Source organism: Emydura macquarii, unplaced genomic scaffold, assembly GCF_026122565.2.
Source record: "Emydura macquarii macquarii isolate MOO-44397 ecotype Brisbane River unplaced genomic scaffold, CSIRO-AGI_Emac_v2 contig_1230, whole genome shotgun sequence".
NCBI classification, from domain to species: Eukaryota; Metazoa; Chordata; order Testudines; family Chelidae; genus Emydura; species Emydura macquarii.
In genome coordinates, this window is record NW_027131367.1 from 17,867,694 (window position 1) to 17,891,929 (window position 24,236).

Here is a 24,236-nt window from a genome sequence, read left to right on the forward strand (position 1 = left end):
AAGTCTGCCATCTTTTTAATAGGCGAGTCTTCCATAGTCCTCAAAAATTGGGAGTCCCCAGGAGAACTTCAGGAGCTCAGATGAAGGCATTTTTTGACCCTTTGTTTCAGTGAGCAATGTAAAAATTAGAGATGGGCCTGAACTGCATAACTTGGTTCTAGATCTCAAACAACCCAATGCTTGAGAGGACTTGGTGAAATGAGCACGCTCATGGTTGTAACGGGAAAGTGAACCCAGAAGCTGTAGAGTTGAAAGCATAAACCTCTACAGAGCTTGAGCTGAGAGAGAGAGAAAGCCATATGGGCAGGCACTTGTAAGAGACTCATATCCTCTGTGGATCTGGATCAGTGGGGGGACCAGTCATACACAATGACCAGAGGGTTCCATCTGGATCCAAAGCTCTCTGTGGCTGGTAATGTCACATTCCAGCAATGGTGAATCTTGGCTTGACTCCACTCTGCCCTTCTCTTTAAGGCAGCTTTTACTTAAAAAGTAAATATTCTGTGCTATCTAAGTTCTCTGGAAAATATAAGGGCCTTTGGTTCAGACTCAGCTTTCCCATTAATACCCAACAGGCGTGTTATGAAGTGCTCATGAAACATATATAAGTGCTGTTATTTTGAACTTTCACAAGTAGTTGACAGATTTATGTAGGAAATTAAACCGACATAATCTGTTGGAGAGATTTCGAAGGCGGCGCTAAATGAATACCGAAAAAATAAAACAACAAATGAGGGGTGTATGTGAGCAGCTGGAAAAGGGCACGGTGAGGAGTGGAGGATGTGCTGGCTTGTAGATTGAAAATGCAGCCTGTTAAGAGCATGGGTCTTCTTTACAGAGAAGAGGAGCCATGTAATGTTGGCAATTACTGGGGATTGCAGGAATCACCAGAAACATGGACTAGCAAGGAGTGAGGTTAGGCGGGCGCAATGAATAGGGCTATTAAAGGAGGGAGCAGGGAAAGGGCTAGAGCAAAGAGGATGGAAAGGAATAGAGAAAAGAGTGGGAGGGGTCGAGAGAAGGGAGGTGTGTGCATGGGTGTCTGTGTGTAAAGGATGGGTATAAGAGTAAAGGGGATAGTGCATGAATAGAAGTGGAGAAAGCAATGCTTAGTGGTAAGCTCTTCCCTCCCCTCTACATTTCCAGGGCGTTTGGAGCTGTATCTCACCCATTAGGGTCCCAATTTAGCAAAGTACTTAAGCATATGCTTAAAGCTAAGCATGTGCGGAAGTGCTTTGCTAAATAGAGGCCCGGTTTCTGTGGATTAGCTGGTGTGACTCTGCAACCATATGACGTGTGGAATGCCATCAATTTCCTATTGAGATGGCCCCAAACCAGAAACATGGACCCAAATTCTCATGGATTGAACTGGTTGAAATTTTTCAGATGAAAAAGGGTTTTTTATGTTGGGGGAAAAAAGGCTTTTTTTTTTTTTTTTTTTTTAAATGGTCACCAATTTTACATTTTTGTGTGAAAAATGTACCTTTTAAAATCATACTTCACAATTTAAAAAAAATCAAAGCTGTATCAAAATAGTTATTGAAATTCCATATGGTTGGGAAAACAGGGTTCAGTCTTTTCAATATTAGCAATGATATTTTTGAGAAAACTCTAAAAATATTTAAAATAAAATAATTAAAAAAAAAAAAAAAAAAAAAAGGTACATTTAAAAACATTTTAAATGAAAACCATTTAGAAAATTCCCCCGACCCCTCCACATCTCTTCTCCTGCAAGAATTGATTTTCCTTTTTTGACCAGCTCTACTCCCTGATTTTAAAAAGTTCAGAATTTGATCTAGGGCTCTGCAGCATGTGCCCGTTTCTATCACTCATTGCTCTATTGTCAGTCCTGGTCTCTGTCCCCTTGGCTAACTGCCTTACAGCAGAGTAAAACTCCATTGGCTTCAGTAATTACTTCTGCTCTATACTGGTGTAAGTAGGAGGAGAACCAGGCTCAGAAATGGGCTTGGAAAGATTAGATTTTTATTGGTTAATGTTAGTAAATGGTGATTTCACCATATGCGCACAAACCAGTGAAAACATTTCCATCGACAATAACTGAAATGTACAAATAGACATCATGAGAAAAATGAGGCTTGAGAACTTAGAGTTCGATTTAAGGACGTTTACTTTCAGTATTTCAGCAAATGATGATGACGATTTGTGTTGTAATGCTTATAACGCTTTACTTTTTGAATCACAGTGTCTCCTATCATTACATAATTATTGTCTGACCCTCCTCATTACCTGATTTCTCCCCGCCCCCATAATTTCCTGCAACTGGGAAAATTTAAATTATTAATTTAAAAAAAAATGCTTAAAAATAAACAGATATCTGTTGAAATGATAAAAACAAAGAAAAAATGAATTTTGCCACGCCTATCTATTGAATACCTGGTATTTCCTGATGCATAGAACCGATCTATAGGATACACTGTACATTTTATTTTTCATAAGGATCATATAAAAATATGTTTTCTTCCTTGCTGGGAATACCCTGCTTGACCATCTGTTTTATGTTTGCTTTACTCCTGCCGATGAGGAGAGGAACATTTTGAAAGGAGGGGGGAAAAAAAAAACAGTTTTAGCTGGCAGTGTCTTGAGTCCAGATTCTCTTGTAAATTGAGCCCAATCAGTAACAGGCCAGGGGACCTGGAAGCACTTCCTGTTAACCCTGCTTGGCCTCTATTAGCAGAAGCAACATGGCACCCAAAGCGGGGAGGACTTCAGCAGCAACAGAGCTGCCGCGACAGAACATCTGTTGATAGCATGGTCTGTGTCATAATGACTAGCACTTTAATAACATAATGAAAGCCACATTCCTATAATTGTATAATATATGGGCTCAGCATTGTAACATCACTTGTCTAAATGTGATACAAATTGGTTGCAGGAGCTTAGCTGCTTTGGCAACAGCTTATTCAAGGATTATTATTTTCATATATATGTTTCAGTTGACTTCAGCCTCATTTGATGCCAGCAAGTATTATATTTACCGGGTCTTGTACTCAGAATTAACCCTTTAAAGCTCTATTAGTCCACACAGTTGTGGTACTCTGGTGCTTGGTGAGTAATTAATAAGGCTGAATGGTAATATGAACCACAACTTAACATGATCCACATCTGGATGGATAATACGAATATCCACAATTATGTTAGATAGGATAAAGCTATATCACATTCTTCTGAAGTCTCTAGTGTTAGCCAAGAAAGAACAAAACTTAAGTCTCCCTGAGAAATCACAGTGTGCATGTCTTCTCTCTAACATACCGCTGCAACTCTGGGGTGGATTTCTAGCTGCTGGCAGGGGATCTGCCCCTGTGAGAACAAAAAGCTGGCTGATCTCTGTGCCTAGAGCGGGTTTGGCCTTTAAACTGCTTTCCTCTCTCCTGAATGCCCCATAAGAAGCTTCTCTTGTTGCAGGGGCCCAAGGTAAATGGAGCTGGGCACATCCATTGGCACAGCGGGCGCTCCCATTGCATTGCGAGCCCGTTTCCCAGGGGGACTTTCCTGCTGTGGCAAACTTGTAAAGAAGGGGAACATTCTGTTCAAACAAGAATCAATTCCCTCTGCCTCTAACACTGGCTATTGCTTTCCAGAGGCCGTGCTTATGGCTTAATTGGAGATTTTCCCACCCGATGCTAGAGCAGGTTGAAAACCAGAGAACACGTTTTTTACCGCCCTCTCACGTCGCTTTATTTCAGTCTTTCCATGGCATTGTGGTGAGTGGTTTCTCTCCTGCCTTCGAATCTCGCTTTTCTTTGAACTGTGATGAAATGGCTGTTTTTAAACTGCACACACGCACACTTTAGCATGTTGGATTTCGACGCCACCTCTCGGTTTGGGCCCATATTTGAACTATGCTGAATTTGGGGTGGCACGGTCCCATTTTCCACTCGGCAGTGAAATGAGAAAAAGCATGATGTTTCAGATTTTGCTGCCAATATTTTGCCTGTCGCGGCTGCTTATGATCCGTTTCCTCCATAGATCTCAAAACACTTTACAAAGGGTGGTGAGCCTCACGGTCTCCATCTCAGAGATAGGGAACTGCAGCACAGAGAGTTTATGTGATTTGTCTAAGATCATACGGTCAAACAGTAAGTCACTGAGGGAACTGGGAACAGAAACTAAGTGGCCTAATTCCCAGCCAGAGCCCTATCCATTAGGCCACACTGCTCAGACCTTAGATGCTCCTCCTGCTTGAGATCCTACTCGTGAAGTGAGAGGGCATGTTTCTGCTGTCACTTATGCCTGTGTAACTCAGTTGTAAAGCCACAGAAGTCACTAGAGCAGTGCTGGGGTGAAGCTGGCCTAGGTGAGAGACAAATCAGACCCTCAGAGGCCTGTAACTAAGTCGTTGTGGTCCATTGCCCTGAGCATGGTTGGTGTATTGCAAAGCCAGCACTGAAGGCCCAATCCTATGCAGCGTTAGAGGCCTCCTGTGAGGTGAGGAGTGCTGGCTTTATTCAGATGAAATGTGAACATCCCCAGGTCTACATTATCTAGTCTCTTCAGGTAGGTTGAGACAGTGTGGTCTAGTGGATAGCGTGCTGGGCCTTGAGAGACTGGTGATCTAGTCCTGGCTCTGCTACTGGCCTGTAGTGTGACCATGGGCAAGTCATTTCCCTGCTTGGTGCCTCAGTTTCCTCATCTGTACAATGGGGATAATGATACTGACCTCCTTTGTAAAGCTGCTGCTGGAAAGTGCTAAGCATTACTGAGTCTGTGTGTTCGGGGTCTTCTGCTTCTGGTCCTAGCTGTACGTAGCACAAGAACAAAACTATTCCTGGGCATTTTGATATGTCTGCTGCTGGTAAAACAAAGAACATCATCCTGCCATTTTGAAGCTTTAGAACAAAGTCTGGGTTCCGAATGCCTTCTAGCAGGACATGAGGGAGTGGGCTTAGCCATCCTTCCTGCAGATAAAGCAGGAACACCCTCTTTCGAAGGGGGCCTAATAAGATTTTATGCCCTTAACTGCTTCACTGTGTCATTTCCAGGGAAGGCCGGGATATCTGAAGGTGGAGAGCAAAGACTGATGCGTAAAGCTTCCGCTCAGAACCAGCTTACAAGAGAAGACAAAGCACTCTGTATCTGACTCAAACGGGGGTGGCCATGCAGTGACTCCTTGTGTTCGCACGTGGTTGTGTGCAAGCACATGTGTGTCTATATACACGTGCACATGCACTTGATTATGGGTTTCCTCAGTAGGTATGTGTGCCTGGGTGTGCGGGACATGTCTGCGCATGTGAATGTATGCATGCGTGTGCATAGCCGCCTCTGTGTACACATACACACGTCTATGCCTGCCGTTATGTGTACAGACACGTGACTTTTTCGGTAGACAAGTGTGTGCAGGGATGTGTGTCTTGTGGCTTCCCAAATCAGATGCAGGACTTGAGATTCAGCTGCCTTGAGGATGAAATTTCCCCACGCCTCCGTGAAAGCCTGGGATGGACGGGACCCAGGAGCGCCACAGCAAATATTCCAGTTGCAAAGCTTTTTGAAGTCAGCTGCCTGGCTGGCTCGCAAACTTTTGGCGATGCTGTCTGTCTCATGTGGGATACTCCACTGAAGTCTGTAGAGTCTGCAAGCCAGCCTGAAGTCTGCAAGCCAGCCTCCTTTCACACTGAAATCCCTGCTGCTCCAAGTGGGTGGCATTTCTCGGGCGCCTGGGATAATGGCAGTATTTGCCAAGAGACAGCGGCCTGTTTGTTGAGGGGGCTAAGTGACACTAGAAACCCCTGACAGGCAGGCAAGGTGGCTGTGTCTGCCAGCTGGGCAGCGGATGCTTCTGTTGCACTGTAGGCACCCCCAATTAGCCAGTCTCCTGGCCGGCGAGCAGGCTGGCCGCATGCTCACCCCGCACATCAGTGCAGCTGAGGCCCAAGCTGGGACCCCATAGCTTGTGGGTAGCAGCTCTGCCGGGCGAGCCAGGAGAAGCTTTGCTGAGCCACGCTCAGCTGGAAGTTGCACTTGGCATGTCCGGCAGCTGACAGATCCTTAGCTACGTCGGCCCCAGCGACGATGATATCATGTATTTCAAATATAAATAGATTCTCCTCTTTGTAATTATGCCAATTAACTGGGCAGCCCAGCCATTGTTGCGCAGCATCTCCAGCAAGAGACCCCATCTGATCTCCCTGAGGTCCCGACGTGGGACTTGCTGACATTCAAAGACACACAAGATACCTGCTGGGGCCTGTGCAGAGCCACACCTGCTCCCCATCCAGGGCACAGCAGAGCGGTGATAATATCCTTTTTATCCTGAATGAGTGTAAAGGAGCTTAGACCGGACGGGGGCCGCTTTTATGGATTCCACTTGGTGAGCTACCTGCCGGCAGCTGGGTCAGCGTCTGCTGCAGGATCAGTGCCACGTGAAGGGGTATGTGTTGGAGGAGATGGATTGCCTCCTTCCCTTCTGAACTCACAGCATGTTCCCAGCCTGTCTAGGGTAGGTTGGCATAGGCAGAAGACTCCCTCCCTCACCGTTATTTCCCTCTCAGGAGTTTTGGTGCAGAATACAGATGGCAATTTCTGGTCAATCAAGAAACAGGCCCACCAACCAGTTGAAGGGTCACTCTGCTGGTCCACAGCAAGAGGGCTGTCCTCTGCACAGTCTCATTATTATAACCACACATCAGCTCCGCGGCCCGTGTGCAGTGAGTTTGGTGGTCTGCTCTATATACGTTCCTAGACTATGTTCATCACACTCGGATCTGAGCACCTTTCAGTCGGACATTCAGCGACAGGACTAGCCCCTGTCTTGTGATGTTTGTTTTCTCATTCTCTCCCCAGGGCAGAACTGTGTCGGGTGGAGTCTTTTGTTATGGTCGGGCTTACTTTGTTTAAATAGACATGTTGCTGTGTGTTTGTGTTAAAGGAGGTGAGCGCACAGAAAACTCCTTTGCACTTGGAGTGGAAGGTGATGATGATTGGGATGGGCCTTAACTCCTGTGGGAATTGACTCCAGCATATCAGCAATCCGGGCCTGCTGCAGCAGGCTCTCAGCACGGTGCAGGGGGTGCTCAGTACTTCGCAGGATCAGCCCCAGGGTTTGAAGAGAGAGAGGGTGGCATCCTTCCCTGGCCATGCCGTTCAAAGCGAGGGTCGTCTGCCTAGCGCAGGGCAATAAACATAGATGGTCTCCCTTCTGCAGGGTTTCCCAGCACTCTGGGTGAATACTAATCCTTCTTGAAACACAGGGGCATTCCTGAGGCTGTCAGAGCGTGGGCTATCCTACTTGACTGGTGAGGCCAGTTCATCCTTCGGTGCAGTAAGGATGGCAATATAGAGCTGCTGCGCGATCCTCTCACCTGCACCATCTACAAGGCAGCCCTTTTATAAGAGGTGCCCTCCATGGCATGGGTTTTATAATTGCGCAGTTCCACAGCATTGGGATGGCACCTTGCATGTCATCCTGCTACAGTGAATGCAAATTGCTTGCATTCCTTTGTGTAGTCCACTGTACGTGGGTGGGGATTTGTAAAGCTCCCTAGCTGGTGTGTAAGAGGTTCTGTGGTCTAGGGGATAAGGCACGGGGACTCCAGGGGCTTAGGTTCTATTCCCTGCTCTTCCACTGACCTGCTATGTAGTCACTTCCCCTTGCTGAGCCTCTCTCTTTCCCAGCCCACCCTTTGTCTCTTTAGAATGGAAGCCCTTTGGGGCAGGGATGGCCTCTCAGTCTGTTTATACAGCACTGTGCACAATGATCTTGGTGTTACTGGAATGCAAACGATAATGATTATTTGGCGGGCCAGGGCTCGTCCAAGTTTATGGGAGCTGGGCATCCAAAACCTTTGAGACGCTTTGAAAAAAAATCAGCCCAAAAATTTGACAAGTTTTTTTTCTTCCATGTTGGTCGTATCCTTGTCCAGGGAAGGGAGGTCTTTGCAAACACTTGTGAAGAAAGAGACCGCCTGGGTTTAAATTCTAACGGGGGATTTGGCTGCAGAGTGAATACAATCGAATTAGTTTCATTAAGGTTACACCTCATTCTGTTAATTAACTTCTTGTTCTTGTCCTTGGTGAAGTAGTAATTATTTTTTAATCAGCCCAACACTGTGCATTGAGGAGCAAGCCAACCTTAGCCTCATCTTGCGGAGAGGTGTCATAAGAATTAACTTAATTAGCTTGTCACTGTCTGCGTAAAATATGGCTCTATTTGGCAAAAAAAACCCTTCTTTGCTGTTCCAAGGTTAATTAAAAAACATAGTGCAGGAGAGGGTCAAGCTGGATGGAGTGAGGCAAATCCTGGGATCTAGCCAATGCTGTGATTACTGCTGTGTGTGGACTCCGAGGCAGAGGGAGTGTGTACCGCTGGCATCACGCAACAGTTCCAAGGGGCTTCGTGTCTCAAGGCTGGGAGCATGACAAAACACTGCAGTCAGACTGCGGGGATGATGCGTGTGAGCCACATCGTGTGTTAGCAGGGCTGTCTGTCAACATGCAGTGCTCCTGTCACATGACGCAGATGGATTCAATGGCTAAAGCAAAGTTAGCATCAGCCTGACTAGCGAAGCGAAGGCCTCCCTTTCCAACAGCTGAGCTGGAGGCATTCACAGTGGCGAGCCAGGATGTAAAGTTAAAGGGGCAAGGCCATGGTGGGTAGGGCTGATGTTTAACTCAGCTTACTGCTGTTTTTGCCAATACCGTGGAACAGATCGGGCATGTCCCAGGAGTATAAGGGCTGAGGACAAGGTATGAGGAGCCAGGGTTTGGAGTTAAAAGGAGCCTGATTTATCTTGGGGACCAATCATAACATTTGAAGGTATGCCGAAGGGGAATTGAATCTAGTGCTTCAGAGCATGAGCTCTTTGCCAAGGGGTCTGGAAGGAATTCTCCTCCAAGCACAGCACCCGATGGCAGGCAAGAGGTGCCTGACAGCCCCGTCTCTGAAAAGACATATTGGAATTGGAAAAGGTGCAGAGACGGGCAATGAAAATGGTTAGGGGGATGGAACAGTTACAATAGGAGGACAGACAAAAAAGACACGGCCTAGACAAGAGACAACTAAAGAAGGCTGTGATCAAGTCTATAAAATTGTGAATGGTGTGGAGAAAGTGATTAGGGAAGTGTTATTTACCCCTTTACGTAAGACATGAACCGGGGTCATGCGATGAAATTTATAGGCCTCTGGTTTATAACAAACATAAGGAAGTACTTCTTCACACAGCGCACAGTCAACCTGCAGCACTTGTTGGCAGGGGATGTTGTGAAGACCCAAACTGGGTATAATTAGGTTCAAAGAAGAATGAGAGAAGTTCACGGAGGACAGGTCCATCAGTGGCTATTAGCCAAGATGGTCAGAGATGCAACCCTAAGCTCCGGGTGTCCCTAAGCCTCCGACGGCCAGAAGCAGGACCAGACGACGGGGTGGATCACTCAAAATTATTCTGTTCATTCCCTCTGAAGCATCTAGCACTGTCCCCTGTCAGAGACAGGACACTGATCTAGATGGACCTTTGGTCTGACCCCATGTGGCCATTGGTATAGCCTTTGTGCCCTTCTCTGAAGCATCAGGTGCTAACCCTCGCCAAAGGCAGGACGTTGCACTGAAGTTTCTGCATCCTGGGTTTCTGTGCACTCTGCTCTTCCCCGGATGGCTATGGCCATTTGTCTCTGGTTTTTAGATGTCAAGAATTTGAAAAACCAACAACTGAAATTTTTTCAGGAAAAAAAAATGGAAAATATCTACAAAAAACGGACTCTTTTAAAACTGAAATTTTCATTTTCCTTCCAAACTATGTCAACATAAAATGTTCAGAAAGCTCTCATCCAGCTCAACCTATTTTACATCATATGCCAGCCCTGGGGTTGCTAGCCCTCTGGGCTCGTCTACACAGTGGAGTGATGCGGACTATAGTAATACTTCACATTAATTGGTATGTGTAAACCCTACTTGTGTGCACTGAAGGTTCCCTAGTGCGCTCTAATAGGGCTTTTTGAAACAGCACTACGTTAAAGTACACTAGGGAGCCAATAGAGCACACCAGCAGGGTCTACATGAACCAATTAATGTACAGCACATTCGTGCACTTCAGAAATCATTCCCCCCCTCCGCCAGAGTGCATTACCGCATTGTGTAGACAAGCCCTCTGTCTTCACTCTGCATTAGGCTGGCGGGAGTAGAGTCAGACGTGGTGCTGGCTAGGGCTGCATCTGTCCTCCTTCATTCTGGTCAGTGCCAGGGACTGGGGTGCCCATCAGAGTCACAGCTGGTGGATTTTCCCTGCAGCCATGCCAGCCCTTTTGCTGATTTTTCATCCCAACGGAGGGACGTTGGAGGGAGTTTACTCCCTCAGTGCCTTGCTTTTAGCGCACTGTGGCAATAAGAGGCAGCAAATCCCCTTGGAAACGCTGCATATGATGTGGCAAAAATCTTTTGGGGGTGGAGGAGATAAGAAGTGCTGAGTAGCAGCACGCTCCACCTGATCCTGTAACTCACAAGGCTGGGACTACTGGGGCATGTCTTAATCTTCTTCCTGCTTCCAAGAGTATGTCTACACTGCAGTAAAACACCCGCGGCCAGCCTGTGTGACTTGTGGCTGGGGGGGCTACACTGCAATTTTATAGCCCCACAGCCAGCTGAGATGGGCCAGTCACGGGTGTTTTACTGCAGTGTAGACATACCCCTGGAAGCAGGCAGAGGGCTAAGAAAGGGCCCAAGCCTGGTCCCATTTAGATTGAAGTAGCAAATCTTCCACTGACAGCAGCAAGAGCAGAATTGGTCCCTGTCTTAGCAAATCCCCAGTTTGGTTTGATTTGGGATTTTTATTTTTTGCTTGCTCATTAGTCAAAGGAACTGCTATAAAACGTAAATGTTCCAGGGCTACATGGGGCCCAAGCTAACAGCAGCAGAGGCAATAATCGTCAAGAGAACGAGGAAGGAAAACAAATACTCATTGTCCCATCTTGTTCTGTGGCTGAGTTAGCAGACTGTGTTCCTGGCACATGGGGGGAACCTTCTTTCCCAGACTGTCAGATTTGTTCCTGATGCAGCCTATTTTATTATGACTGTTAAGATCTTTGGCATTTTTCTTAAAGCCCCATCTGCTGGAGTCATGTGATTATATGGGAATCTCAGTGCTTTTTTTTAAATTTATTTCTAGCCCTCCTGATTATGGAGAAAACTTGAACATGAGAACGCTAATGCTCAAAAGCCAGAAGGCAACCGCACAGAACCCAGAAATTATTATTTTGAAGCCAGTCTCATAACTTTTGGGGGGGCCTGACTCAGGATTTTTGAAAGTTTGGGGGTGACTGTACTGGAGAGCTTTGCAAAACATACATCCAGCATCTAGAGAGCTTGCAATCATCCAAACCCAGAGGTGTGAGCTCAGCTGAGCCTGAGCACTTCTGAGTTCCCACTGATGACAGCAGGAGTTGGGGGTACTCAGCTCTCATGGGGGCTGGGCTCATGTGGGTACTGCTCCAGTACAAGTGGCGTATGTTTGTAGCAGAGGGTTGGCATACCCACTCTAGCTTTAATTTAGCTAGCACGGGTAATAATAGCACAGTAGACGTGGTGGCTCAGGCTTTAGCACCGGCTAGCAACCTGAATACTTAGCCAGGATTCCCAGTATGCGTGTATGGTGCAGGTAGAATCTGACCCATTGATGTTCACAGCCCATTGTGAAGAATTGGCCCCCTCCCATTATACAGATAGGGAAACTGATTGTAAGACAGGCCTGAACCAGCCACTTGTTGCTGGGTGATGGGATTGTGACTTGAGTCAGCTCAGCCGGTTGGCATACAGACTGCTTAGCTATCTGTGTAACTTTTTACCAACAGGGTAAAAGAAAGAAAGAACACCTGCTCTAAATCGCTCTGAGCTATTCTTACACTCAGGTAAATGCTAGAGGTGGAAGGAGGGGCTAGTGGTTGAAGCATAGGCTTTGGCACCATAACGTAAAGGTTAGTTTCCAAGATCTGCAGTTGCCTCACTGGACAAGTCATTTCACTTCTTTTTTGCCTCAGTTTCCCCAGCTGGAAAATGAGGATCATAATGCTCACTTACTTCACATGGGGGGTTGGGATTTTCAAAGGTGCATAAGGGTGTTATTTGGGAGCCTAACTTCCTCAGGCTCTTTTGAAAACCCTAGCCTAAATCCATCAATGTACTTCGGGGTCATGATGGAAGGGGCTGCCCAAAAATTAAGTGCTATAAAAACAGGGCCTTTTTCATGGCTGTGATAGCACGGCTGTGAAACACAGCACCCAGGTTGGCTTAAAGCCCAGAAACATGACTCAGTTCACTAGCTGCCAGTGGGACTTTGGCTACATCAGTGTGTGTGTGTGTGTGTATTTGTATGCTCTTTAAGAATTTTTGTGGTCTATGTAGTGTAGCAGGCTCTTCAAGTTGCGGAGCTGGCTCCTGCCTTGATTGACTCAGCTGTTCTCGGAGAGGGCCTTGAAAGTTTCCATGCTCAGTGGGACTTTAAAAATAATGGTTCATTTCACTGATTATTTCAAACACCCCAAAATCCTCATCTTTTTTAACCGTGCAGATGGGAGTAAAATAGCAATCCAATACCATGAACCAGAGAGGTGAATCCAGCAGGATGCAAGGTAAAATTTGGGAAACATATGGTCTGTTTGTTGTAAGAATGTGAGAAAAAAGAAATAGAGTGACAAGGGAGGGGTCTGAAAACACCACAGAAGCAGCAGCGGATTAGCTGTTAATGCATGTCTGTAATGGCCTTCGAATGCTCACCAACTTGCCCTCATTATTCTGAAGTTCTTCTGAAGCTGCTTTCATAGTAGGCAGGCTGTGTCAGAGACATGGTCCACTCCTTTCCTGTTGGCAGAGCCCCTGCTTTGCATTGTCATCCAGTCTCAGCCTTCTGTCACTCTGCCAGCAGCCATGCACACGCCCTTTTCCGTCCGTGCCTTCAAGAGCACAGCAGAGCGCCAGCCAAATAGGTGCAAAGTGCTAGATCCAACCTATTTCTTCTAACACTTTCTAACACTTCTAACACTTTTTCTCCTGACATGGTGCACAGACTGCCAGTGCTCAGGTCTGGCTTGGAAATGGCCTGTGCATTTGACTTTTTGGTGGTGGGGGCAGGGGGAAAGAATCTGCAGTGAGAAGAAGGCTGCAAAAGGCTGTAGGGAGATCTGCACAGGTGGAAATGTGTCCCTAGCGGCATGTACTTGTAGCACAGACACCATTCTGGCCTTTGGTCCACCTGATCTATCCCAGGACCTGACCAATGCATTGTGCAATGCTCTTAACCAGCAGTTCTCAACCGATGGTACGCGTACCACCGGTGGTACTTGGAAGAAGGCTGGGTGGTACACGAGCCGTACCACGCCGCCAAATCCGCCGCCGAAAGCCCCCCCCGCCGCTGCAAAACCCTGCCGCCACCGAAAGTCCTACCCACTCCCGCAAAACGCTGCCGCCAAAAAGGGGCAAACGGCAGCAGGGTTTCGGCGGAGGGCATTGTTCCCCCCATGCAACCCCGCCGCCGCCGCCGAAAGTTTCCCCCCCACTTTTTTTCCCAAGTGTTACTTGGGTAAGGTACAGTCAGGTTGAGAACTGCTGCTCTTAACTGTATGTTCAGCAGCTGCTGCCGTCATTGCAGCTGGGAGAATTTTCAGGCCCCGTGGAAGAAGGAGAAGGACTATTAGAATCACCATTGCAGATCAGACCAGTCGGCCATCCAGTGTGGTATCCGGTCTCCAACAGACAGTCAGTTCTAGATGATTGAGGGGAAGGTAGACAAAATCCCACAATGGACGCTTATGGAATAATCTACCCATGTCAAAAGCCTGGTGTCCAGGAGGGTTGAATTTCAGTGAGAGATGGGCACCTAGGCTGAGATCTTCAAAGATCTTCCATTGTGGAAGTTAGCAGCCTAAATACCTTTGAGGATCTGGGTTCTAACTCTCCTGCGTGCCTTGGGAAATTCCAATCCAGATCCATTGGTTTAATTTGTTCGGTTTATCGGTTGGTTCTTGTTCACTATGGCTCTGCTTAAAGTGCAGCGATGGCTAGAAAAGTGACTTTAAAAATGGCCTCATTTTACCCATCATCTCCACTCCCTGTGTGTCTTCAAGTCCTGCCTGCTTATCTTGCTGCCAAAGCTACCTTTTGGTTCTGCAATCTATCCCTGCAGCACCAATGCAGCGATGGCAGGCGTAGCTGGGTTCTCTCCTGCCTTATGTCTCCTCTGCCAAATTGCCTACTAACTCTGTGACACTTTAGGTGTGGAATATAAGAGACAGAAAGAGTGCAGCGGGACTGGCATGTCCCTGGAGGATTTTGCTGCGCTGGCTAATGATGTAGGGTGACATTCACAGTATGCAGAAGGGTCAGCACAACACGTATCCACCAGGCTTTAGCTCTGTTTGGACCAATTTAAAACTGATAACAGGAAATACTTTTTACACGATTCAGAATTTGCTTGTGGAACTCATTGAGACAAAATATCAGGGAGCCCGAGAGCTTAATAGGATTCAAAAGATGAGACTGTTGTGTGGCTAGGAGCATCTACAGTTACATTCGAAAGGATATTCAATATATAAGTCTTCATTCTTTGGTCCAGGACAACCACTGTGTGGGGTTTGGAAGAAACTCCCCAATTGTCCATTGTGTGGAATCTTGCGCAGTTCTCTGAAGTTGAGCTGGGTGGAAAATGGAGGCTTTTTCTGTGGAAAATGTTGATGCATATTAAAAAAGTTAGTTTTCATTGACATTTTCTGTGGAAAACTTTGGCTTTTCATCCAAAATAAAAAAAAAAAAAAAACGGAAAATTTTTCAGTTTGGGGAGTTTTGTTTTTCCATGAAAAGTCAAAATTTTCCACGGAAAGCAGACACTTTTTGTAAAAATTTTCTTTTAGTCAAAAACCCAATTTTCTATCACAATTTTGACGGAAAATGTATGACTGGTCCTATTCAAAAGCATCTGGCTGCTGTCTGAGACAGGGTACTGAATTAGCTGGATTGTGGTTCCGATGTGGGATGGCAATTCTCGTGTTCTTATGAGTTCCAGAGGGGTAGCTGTGTTAGTCTGTTTTTAGAAAAACAGTGAGTGTCTCGTGGCACCTTAAAGATGAACACATTTATTTGGGTGTAACCTTTTGAGGGCAGAAGCCCACTTTGTCGGATGCATGAAGTGGAAACTTCAGTTTGGTAGGTATATATACACATGCAAGGATGGGTGAGTTACATCACAGTGAGGAGGGCAAGTGTTAACGAGGTATAATTAATTAGGGTGGATGAGGCCATTGACAACAGTTGATGAGAAGGTGTGAATGTCAAAAGAGGGAACATTATTTTTTGTAGTGAGCTAGCCTCTCGCAGTCTCTATTCAGACCTAGGCTGATAGTGTCAAGTTTGCATATGAGTTCCAGCTCTGCAGTTTTGTGCTGGAGTTTGTTTTTGAAGTTTTTAATGTTGAAATATGGCAACTTTCAAGTCTGTTGCTGAGCGTCCAGGGAGATTGAAGTGCTCTCCTACTGGTTTTTGAATGTTACCATTCCTGATGTCTGATTTGTGTCCATTTATTCTTTTGCGTAGTGACAGTCTGTTTTGGTCAATGTACATGGCAGAGGGGCATTGCTGGCACATGATGGCATATATCACATTAGTAGATGTGCAGGTGAATGAGCTCCTGATGGTGTGGCTGATGTGGTTAGGACCTGTGATGGTGTCACTTGAGTAGATATGCGGGCAGAGCTGGCAACGGGCTATGTTGCAAGGATACGTTCCTGGTTTAGTGTTTCTATTGTATGGTGTGCAGTTGCTGATGAGTATTTGCTTCAGGTTGGGTGGAAGCTGGAGGCATATAGGTACGTATAGCGGTCGTTGGGTTTTTGTTATAAGGTGGTGTTTATGTGGCCATCACTTATTTGCACTGTAGTGTCCAGGAAGTGGATTTCTTGTGTGGACTAGTCCAGGCTAAGGTTGATGGTGGGGTGAAAATTGCTGAAATCCCGGTGGACTTCTTCAAGGGACTCTTTTCCGTGGGTCCAGATGGTGAAAAGGTCACCAATGTAGTTAGTGTAGGTAGAGGAGGGGCACTTTGGGATCAGAGTTGAGGAAGCGTTGTTCTGTCAGCCATGAAAATGTTGGCATACTGTGGGGTCATGCGAGTACCCATAGCCATGCCGCTGACTTGAAGGTATAAATCGTCTCCAAATCTGAAATGGTTGTGGGTGAGGACAAAGTCACAAAGTTCAGCTAGCACGTGTGCTGTGTCATTATCGGGGATACCGTTCCTGTTGGCTCGTAGTCCATCTTTGTGTGGAATGTTGGTGTAGAGAGCTTCTCTATCTTCGTCATAAGAGATATTCGTATGTTAACCCTCTGGAGCTCAACAACCTGTCAGAGATGGCCAGGTGTTTTGCAATCTCAGTATTCCTAACTGTGCAGATATAGTTCTTCAGAAGAAAGACGAGGGGAAAACAGAAAACCAACAACCCTAGCAGCCTCCTTCAGCAAATAAAGATATTCATTTAGGCTTTAATAAAAACATAGTGTTAACTAATCTACTGTGAAGAGCCTCAACCGCAAACCACAGCAATTTACCAGGGAAAAATTGTAGTGGGACTGAGAGCTGGAAAGATCCTGCAGTCATTAGCTGAAGATTAAATATGAATTAAATTACTTTTGATTGTGTCAATCTATCCATTGCAAGGATTGAGCCTTTTAAACATTCCTCAGCTGGGGTGGAGGGGCAGGAGAGACTGCAGGCTGGTTTGATATTTTAGTGCGGTGAAGATAAGAATTAGGGATGTTTGCAGATCACTTGACCTATGTAACAATCAACCGGCACCCCCAAAATACTCACCAGGTACATTACAGCCAAAGCTGCTGTTTTCTCTGCTATCACCCTTAGAAGCACTGCCTGGAGGAATGACATCACTGTATGATGTACCAGTATGTTCATCACAGCAGTGTGTCTCCTGGATGCGCTGTCCCTGGAGTGTGGGGAGTGTTTCCAGCAGTGAAATGAGACCAAACTGGTCCCCAGTGCTAGGTAAGAAGGAGACAATGATCAGATAATGCTGGGATCATGCCTAGTTAAGAAGACTTTGGAGCATTTAACATCTGATCCTTGCATATCTGCATCAGGCATGCATATGATCTCGCATTTTTGCTGGTATGGGAGAGCTTGAGTGACATAAATAACCTTGTGGTCTGTGAGCAGGCTGCTAGCTCCATTTTTCTTGAGGCTCCTCTCAAGTAACAACCACCACAACAGCTCCCTGAACAGCTGCATTTATTTGGCATCTTATAAAAGTAAATGCATGTCTTTCCTGTAATTGGCTATAATTAATCAGTTCATAAGTGCTCTGTTGCAAGGCAGCTAAATGCTCTACCAAAACCACAAGACTTAGTTGGAGAGGTCCTGACCCAAAACCCTGGTTACAAATTCTTTTGGATGTTGAGGATATGTGTATCTGGGCTTTGGGTGTGTATGTGTGCGGGATGGGGGGCGCTGCACCAATATCTCTATAATTGGCACAAGGAAAATCCTACATTGGAAATTTTCTCCTCCTCTGAACTCTGGGGAAGCTTAGATCCAGATCCAGTCCTGCTTACTCCTATGCACCCAGATCTCAGGCCAGCTAGCCCATTCAGGGTTTAAATATAGTCATTATTTTCCCATGTGGATGTGTACACCCAGCCACAACCTAGCCCTAGGCAAAGAATGGGAAAAAAAAAAAAGTCAGTTACCAGTAAACATTTAAGGGACCATCTCAAATTATGCAAACAATAAGCATATGTAAAATCCTAATTGCATGGCATGTGCCTCATCCCTAAAGACCTGCACTTTCAAAGAAGTGGGGGGAGGGGGAAGAGTTTGCATAATAACTATTCAAACAAAGTGGAGAACATGTTAAGGCAATGCCTGCCTGTTATCAAACCTCATTGCTTGCAAGAACCACATAATCCCCTTTAATCTCATTCCTCACATTCCGAGTAGCTGTAAGGCAGGGGTGTCAGCAAAACTGATTTTCTAGTTGATGAGCCGAATTATAAAGGAGCTCAGAAGATATTCACGAGGCATTACGAGGACACAACATGAGCTCTTCACTGCCTGCTGCTGGAGTCGCTGGCGTGCAATGAACTGTGCTGGGACTGGGGAACAGAGCTGATGCTGCTGGACAAGGATGCTGATGGCTATTTTCAGGCTCTGCTGTTTAAAGAATTGAATTTCAAGTTGCAAAGGGAACAGGAGTCTGGTCTCCCATCTCGGTGGGATTAGACAAAGGCGGTACACACTGCTTTACGGCATGTCACAATGTGAGACAATGCGGCGTGTGTTGCACGACTGTAAACCAGGCGACCCTCTCTCATCAGCTAATCAGAACACAGAATTTACCAAAGTCCTCAAGCACTCTTGTCTTCCCAGGACACTTGTCTCCTGCAGCTTTCAGAGCAGTGGGCAGCATGACTCTCCGGAGCGGAGATTAGATCTGTTATAGCAACTGTTACTGTTATTAAGTTGTGGTGTGGTGGACACCGCCCATGCTGGTTAACCATGGTTAGGTCATTGGGGAGCATCTGGAGGCTGTTAGATATAAATAGTGACCAAAGCCACCTGGGGGAGGAGCTGAGATTTTGCAAAGGAAAAAGCTCAGGGCAGTGGGATGGGAGAAGGCCCAGGTGAGAGGTACCTGGGTCATTCTCTCTTGGGTTAAAGCTGAGAGAGGCTTAGGACTGACTCCAGAGGAAGCCTGGGTATCTGGGGTGCAGTGATCCCTGGGGCCAGAGGCAGGAGGAAGCTGAGCCAGTGAAGCCCAGGAAACAGTGAGGGTAAAGCCTAGAGAGTGTTTGGTGCTGGCATTGGAGGAGTGCGGGTGCAGAGGGAAGAACTCTGCAGCTGCTCTCTGGAGAATAGAAAGTGGGGACACCTGGAAGATACAGGCCTGGAGCATGGGCCTGTGGCTGACCTTGATACCCAATCAGGCATTCTTTCACTCACAAAGAGGGAAGATGAATATGCAGGTTAAGAGAAACTTTATTAAGCCCTGTGCAGTGTTTCATCCATACAGAGGAGTTGCTTCAAGCCACACTTCCCACGTTGCCTGTTCCACGTGTGTCCCACCCGTAACAGGCCTTCCAGGGAACATGGGCCGTCTAATTCCATTTCCAGGGGTGCATCGTGGGGGCGCTGAGAGCCACTGAACCAAGCCGTAAACCCTGGATAAGGTGGAAACCACTTCAAGCCAGGGGGTGCAACCAGCACTTCTGTCTGTTTCCACAGATTGTGATGCTAACTGGACCTCTGGGGAGAAGTTCTGGGAGGTGCTGATCACACAAAGAGCCGAGGAAAGGGCTGGGGTGGGAAGGAGTCCAGAGAGGCAGCAGCGAGGGGTTTGATGGAGCAGACCTTGGCTGCTTGTCCTAGGTTCCCCTCCCACTCACTGGGAGGGTGGCATGAAGTCTCCCAAAGCAAGGTGGATAAAGATAACTGAAAGCCCTGAGAAAAAGATATACAGACCACTAGGCCAGAACTGAGAGCAGCAGACTGGACAGAGGAATCGGGCATTTGTTTTTATTGGATTTTCTGTTGCTCTGCAGGGGGTGGGACTGAAATGTGACCTGGCCAGATGGAAGAGGAATGGGAAGAGGCAGACCAGTGCAGGACCTGACTGACCCAGCTGCTATGCCACAGCCAGCCATGTGGTGGTGTTCCTGCGGTGAGTCCACTTTTCTACATAAGTAGTATTATATATTTGTATTACCATATTGCCCAGGAGCATAAAACGTGGACCAGGACTCCATTGTGCTAGGTTCTGTACAAACCCAGAACAAAAAGGCAGTCCCTGCCAGTTTCCATATGCAAAGTGGCATGAATTTAGAGGAAGTACAGCTCCTAATCCAAATCTGAACTGCATGAGTAGTCCATATCTGTAAAATGGATCGAATCAACCCCCGGGTGTACATGTCCTTCAGATGTTAGATCTGGATCCATATCAGACATTTGTGTTCCAGGCTCATCTCTAATCCATTGGCATAGAGTTGCATATTCTGTCCTTTAAAAAGCTATGTGTCCCCATTGTATATCCCGGCATTATCTCTAAACCAGTTATTTTATAGTAGAGGAGAAAGGCTTTGTATTTTGGAAGATATCAACTTTCAATATTTCTCTTTCCTTTTAAGCACCATCATGCTCTTGCTGGACTCTCAGCAAATCTGGAGCAGACTAAAACTTGTAGGCTCTCCTGTCTTCTCAAAGGCTGAATTGTAACATCCACTTCCAATGGCTGTGCCGGTTTGACTTCAAAACAGAGATTCCAATGTCTTCTCATTCAGTTTTCACATCCTCCACTCTGATTGCCCAGCAAACAACTTCTGATGCTACTGGTGGGATTACTTTGTAATATCAATTATTATGATAATACAGTGGCAGGTAGAGGCTCCATTGTGCTAGGTGCTGTACATACACATAGGGAGAGATGGCTCCTGCCGCCAGGAGTTTACAGTTTAATTAATAATCCCTAGCTTTTGTATACCACGTTTCAACAGTAGATCTCAAAGCTCTTCACTAAGAAGGCCAGTATTATCCCCACTTTAAACATAGGAAAACAGAGGCACAGAGAAGCTCAAGGTCATCCAGCAGGCTGATGGGTAAACCAGAAATACACCCCACATCTCCTGAGTCACAGGCCAGTGCTCTACTCATTAGGACACACTGCCTCCATCTAAGTATGGGACGGAAACAGCGGTGACGTGACTTGCTCAGGTTCATAGAAGAAGTCAGTGGCAGAACTGAAACTATAAAGCACAGGTTTCCTAAATCCCAGGGTGTAGAGATAAGTCAGCCCTCCGTGCGCCTGTCATTCTGGGACAATCAGGCCTTGTGCATGCCTTCATGGGCCGAGTTTGGCTACATGAATTGAATTCAGGCACTAAACCCACCCCACTGGAACATAATGGCAGTTTGAAAACTGAAATCCTCCTTTCATGGGAGATCTCGAAATTATCTTCCATCCTGAATCAGAACAAAACGTCGACAACTTTTACAAAATGTAAAATTCCCAAATGTTTTGGATGGGCAATGTTGAAATGGAAAATGGCAACGTTTTCAATCAAAACAAACCTAGCTGGACTTGTCAAAGTTTCATTTTCATTTCAGTTCACCTGATCAGAATTTTGAAAATGTGGGTTAAAACCAAATTTTCCAATGGCAAACTTTTTCAGCTGACAAATTCTCACCCTGTCAACTCTCGCATGTATTAATTGCATGTCCCACAACATCATAGTGCTGGTGAGGGACCCACATCTTTATGGTTACCTAGTCTGGAGCCGTAGGACCAGGGAGATGGCAGCTATTGCTCAAGTTCTGCTGAACTTACTTTAGTAGGACTTACTCATGTGAGTAACTGGAGCTGCTTACATGAGGAAAGTGATCTGGATTCAACTCCATAGTTTCCCCCTGTTTAGGTGACGATACTGTTTGCTGTAGCAGATGGCATCAAATAAAGGTTGGGGAGAGCTACGTGGGTACAGAGGAGAAATGTTTCAAATCCTGAGATTTGACAAGCGCCTTGTGCGGTTCATCGCATAACAATACCCAGAATGCAATGCAAGCCTGTAGTCACAGTGATCAAAACCAGCCACCAGGAGGCACTTGAAATGAAATATACTAACATGGCAATACACTGACACGTTCTGATGTCTCTGTTCAGGCCTGCCGATGGGCGGGGAAGAGGGGCAATTGCCCAGGGGCCTGGAGATTGAAAAGGGCTGGGGTGGATGGGAGGATAGATACGTATCCTCCTCTCCTCCACACCCGCTTCTTCCCTCAAGGTTCTGGCCATTCAGGCTCTCTGTCCCTCCCTAAACCGAGCTTATTTATTATGCACCATGCAGGTTCCCGGGCGGCTGAGGCAGTGGTGTCTGCTACTCAGCTTCTTGGGTTCATCAGTAGTCTCCTTGGGGAGTCCAAGGGACCCGGGAAGCTGAGTAGCAGATACCACTTCCTCTGCCACCTGGGAACCTGCATGGCACATAATAAATAAGTAAAAACTTCCATGGAAGCTCACTCGGACCTGATCCCTTTCCAGGAGGGCCATGGACTGCTCTGCCCTGGGCCCCAGAATTGCTGTTTGTTGTCATGGCCAAGCCCTGCAATATGTGTAAGGGAACTGTGCTGGGTCCTGCATTCTTGTAAGAGCTGACAGAAGTGAGCAGGGTGTTTAGTGCAGCTTCGATAGTTATCAGTTTGCTAGGCTGTGGGATTTTAAACCTCCTGTCTGGGATGCTCCCAATGAGGCTGCGTTGGGGCTGTATTCTCATCTCAGTTATACCAGTATATACCCAGAATAAGTGCATCAACTTCAGTGGAGCCACTTCAGATTTACTCCCGTGTAACTTTAATCCAAATCAGGCCTAGGTTTTCAAGAGACCTTTTGAGGCCAAAGCAGCATCAACCCCGTACAGGCAATAATTCACCCGCACAGCCTTGAGCCCTCCTGCATGCAGGCGCTTAGTTCAGCAAAGCATGTCAGAACCTGCTTAACTTGAAGCACAGTCTGTAGCGCTCTGTTGAACAAGGATGACTTTCTTAACTGGGGTCACATTTAGTAAAGCACTTGGAGGTTCATCCCAACGAAACACCTGGTAAGAGTTGACTGAATGGCTTTGTGTGTGTGTTTTCTATCTGGTTAGCAGGATCAGAGATGGAGTAAAAGTACCCCCGAAAGGGGGACCTGCTGGGCTCGGGCAATCGGAGAATAGGCTTTGATAGAAAAAGAACAGAGCTCTGTTGCGTGTTGGAACGTGCTGTCTCCTTTGTCTACACTCCAGACGTGCAGTTCCCCCACTCAGCCTTTGTGTCTGCTGCTGGCTCCAAGTCCCTTTAAAAGACAGGGCCCTGTTTCTAGCTTTAGTGGAAAGATTTTCCTTCCAGCCGCTGTGCAGCAAACTGAAAACAGAACCACAGGACAGTCACACAGAGCCAGGCAGTGCCCGCTGAGCAGTGGGATGGGCATTACCTCCAGGACAATAATCTCCTGCCGTACACAAATGGAGACAAATCGTTGGCTGGCATAAACCGGCATAACACCATTGATTTCAACTGAGCATCTGGCCTATCGAGCTTTACTCCGTTAGGGGGAGTCTGACCTGGGAGACACAAATCACAAACAGAGAATATTTTATTAGCAGAACTCCTGCTCTGTTTTCATAGGGGAATTGGAGGAGAGTTTTCTTTTTTCTTTTCTTTTTTTGCTTATAAAATATTCCAGCAGACGTCATTGACAAGGCTAGATGGGGAGAACAAAATGAAGATAATGACACTTCTCTCCCTTCCACTCCCTCCTTTTCTTTCTTCTCTTCCCCCTTTGTCTCATGTTTCCGAGTTAAGAGGATTTTTAAAGCACAGTAACGAGCTCTTGCTTTGAACTCAGAATATGTATGCTGCAAAAAAAACCCTGGACCATCCTTGCTTAATGTGCCCAAATATGATTAGTGTCAGACTGTGAAATATCACTTCCTTATCTCCGGGAGCCAGCAGACAGGAACATTTCTAGGGATCAGGGTCTTTTTATTTTGTTGGCAAAATGCAGACTTTGCGAACAAGATGGCTTGCGTATGGTCCCTTCCACTGGCGTTTCGTTCTTAAGCCTCCGGAGAATCAATCCCTCCCTCTCTCTCTCCTTCTTCACTTCATCATCATCTAGCCTGACATTAATTCATGATCAAGAGACATCATTTTCAAAAATGGTAGATGACTTAAAGTTGAGTTTCGTTCTCTGCCATTTCACTGTCTCTCCCCCATCTCGCAACAAACCATCCTCCCTTTTCCTGAGCTAAACTTGAAGAGGTGCTTCAAAGGATGCTCTATCTGAGGAAACTAATTATATGGGCCATTGCATAGACGACAACGTTGCTGTTTATCTGCCAAGAAATGCTGTTTTGGCATATAAAAAAAAACCCCACCCTGATTTATTTACATATTAAGGGTCTTGCATGTCAACAACTGCAGACTGTGGATAAAGGATTTGCATCTCCTGTAATTTCATGGATCTGAGCAATGGTTCTGTCAAAGCAGAAAGGGGCGGAGGGAAAACTATTATTAAAATGTGTTTCCATACCACTTTCTTAATTCGGGGGGGAGGGGAGTAGAGAATAGGAGAAACTCATTGCAAATGTATTATTTCAGCTCCTTGGATTGCTTGTGTACAGAATAGTTTGATAATAAGATTGACCATAGAGGTAAAATTCAGACCTTGATTCAGATATCCAATCCAGATCAGTGGTGGTCAGCTCTGGG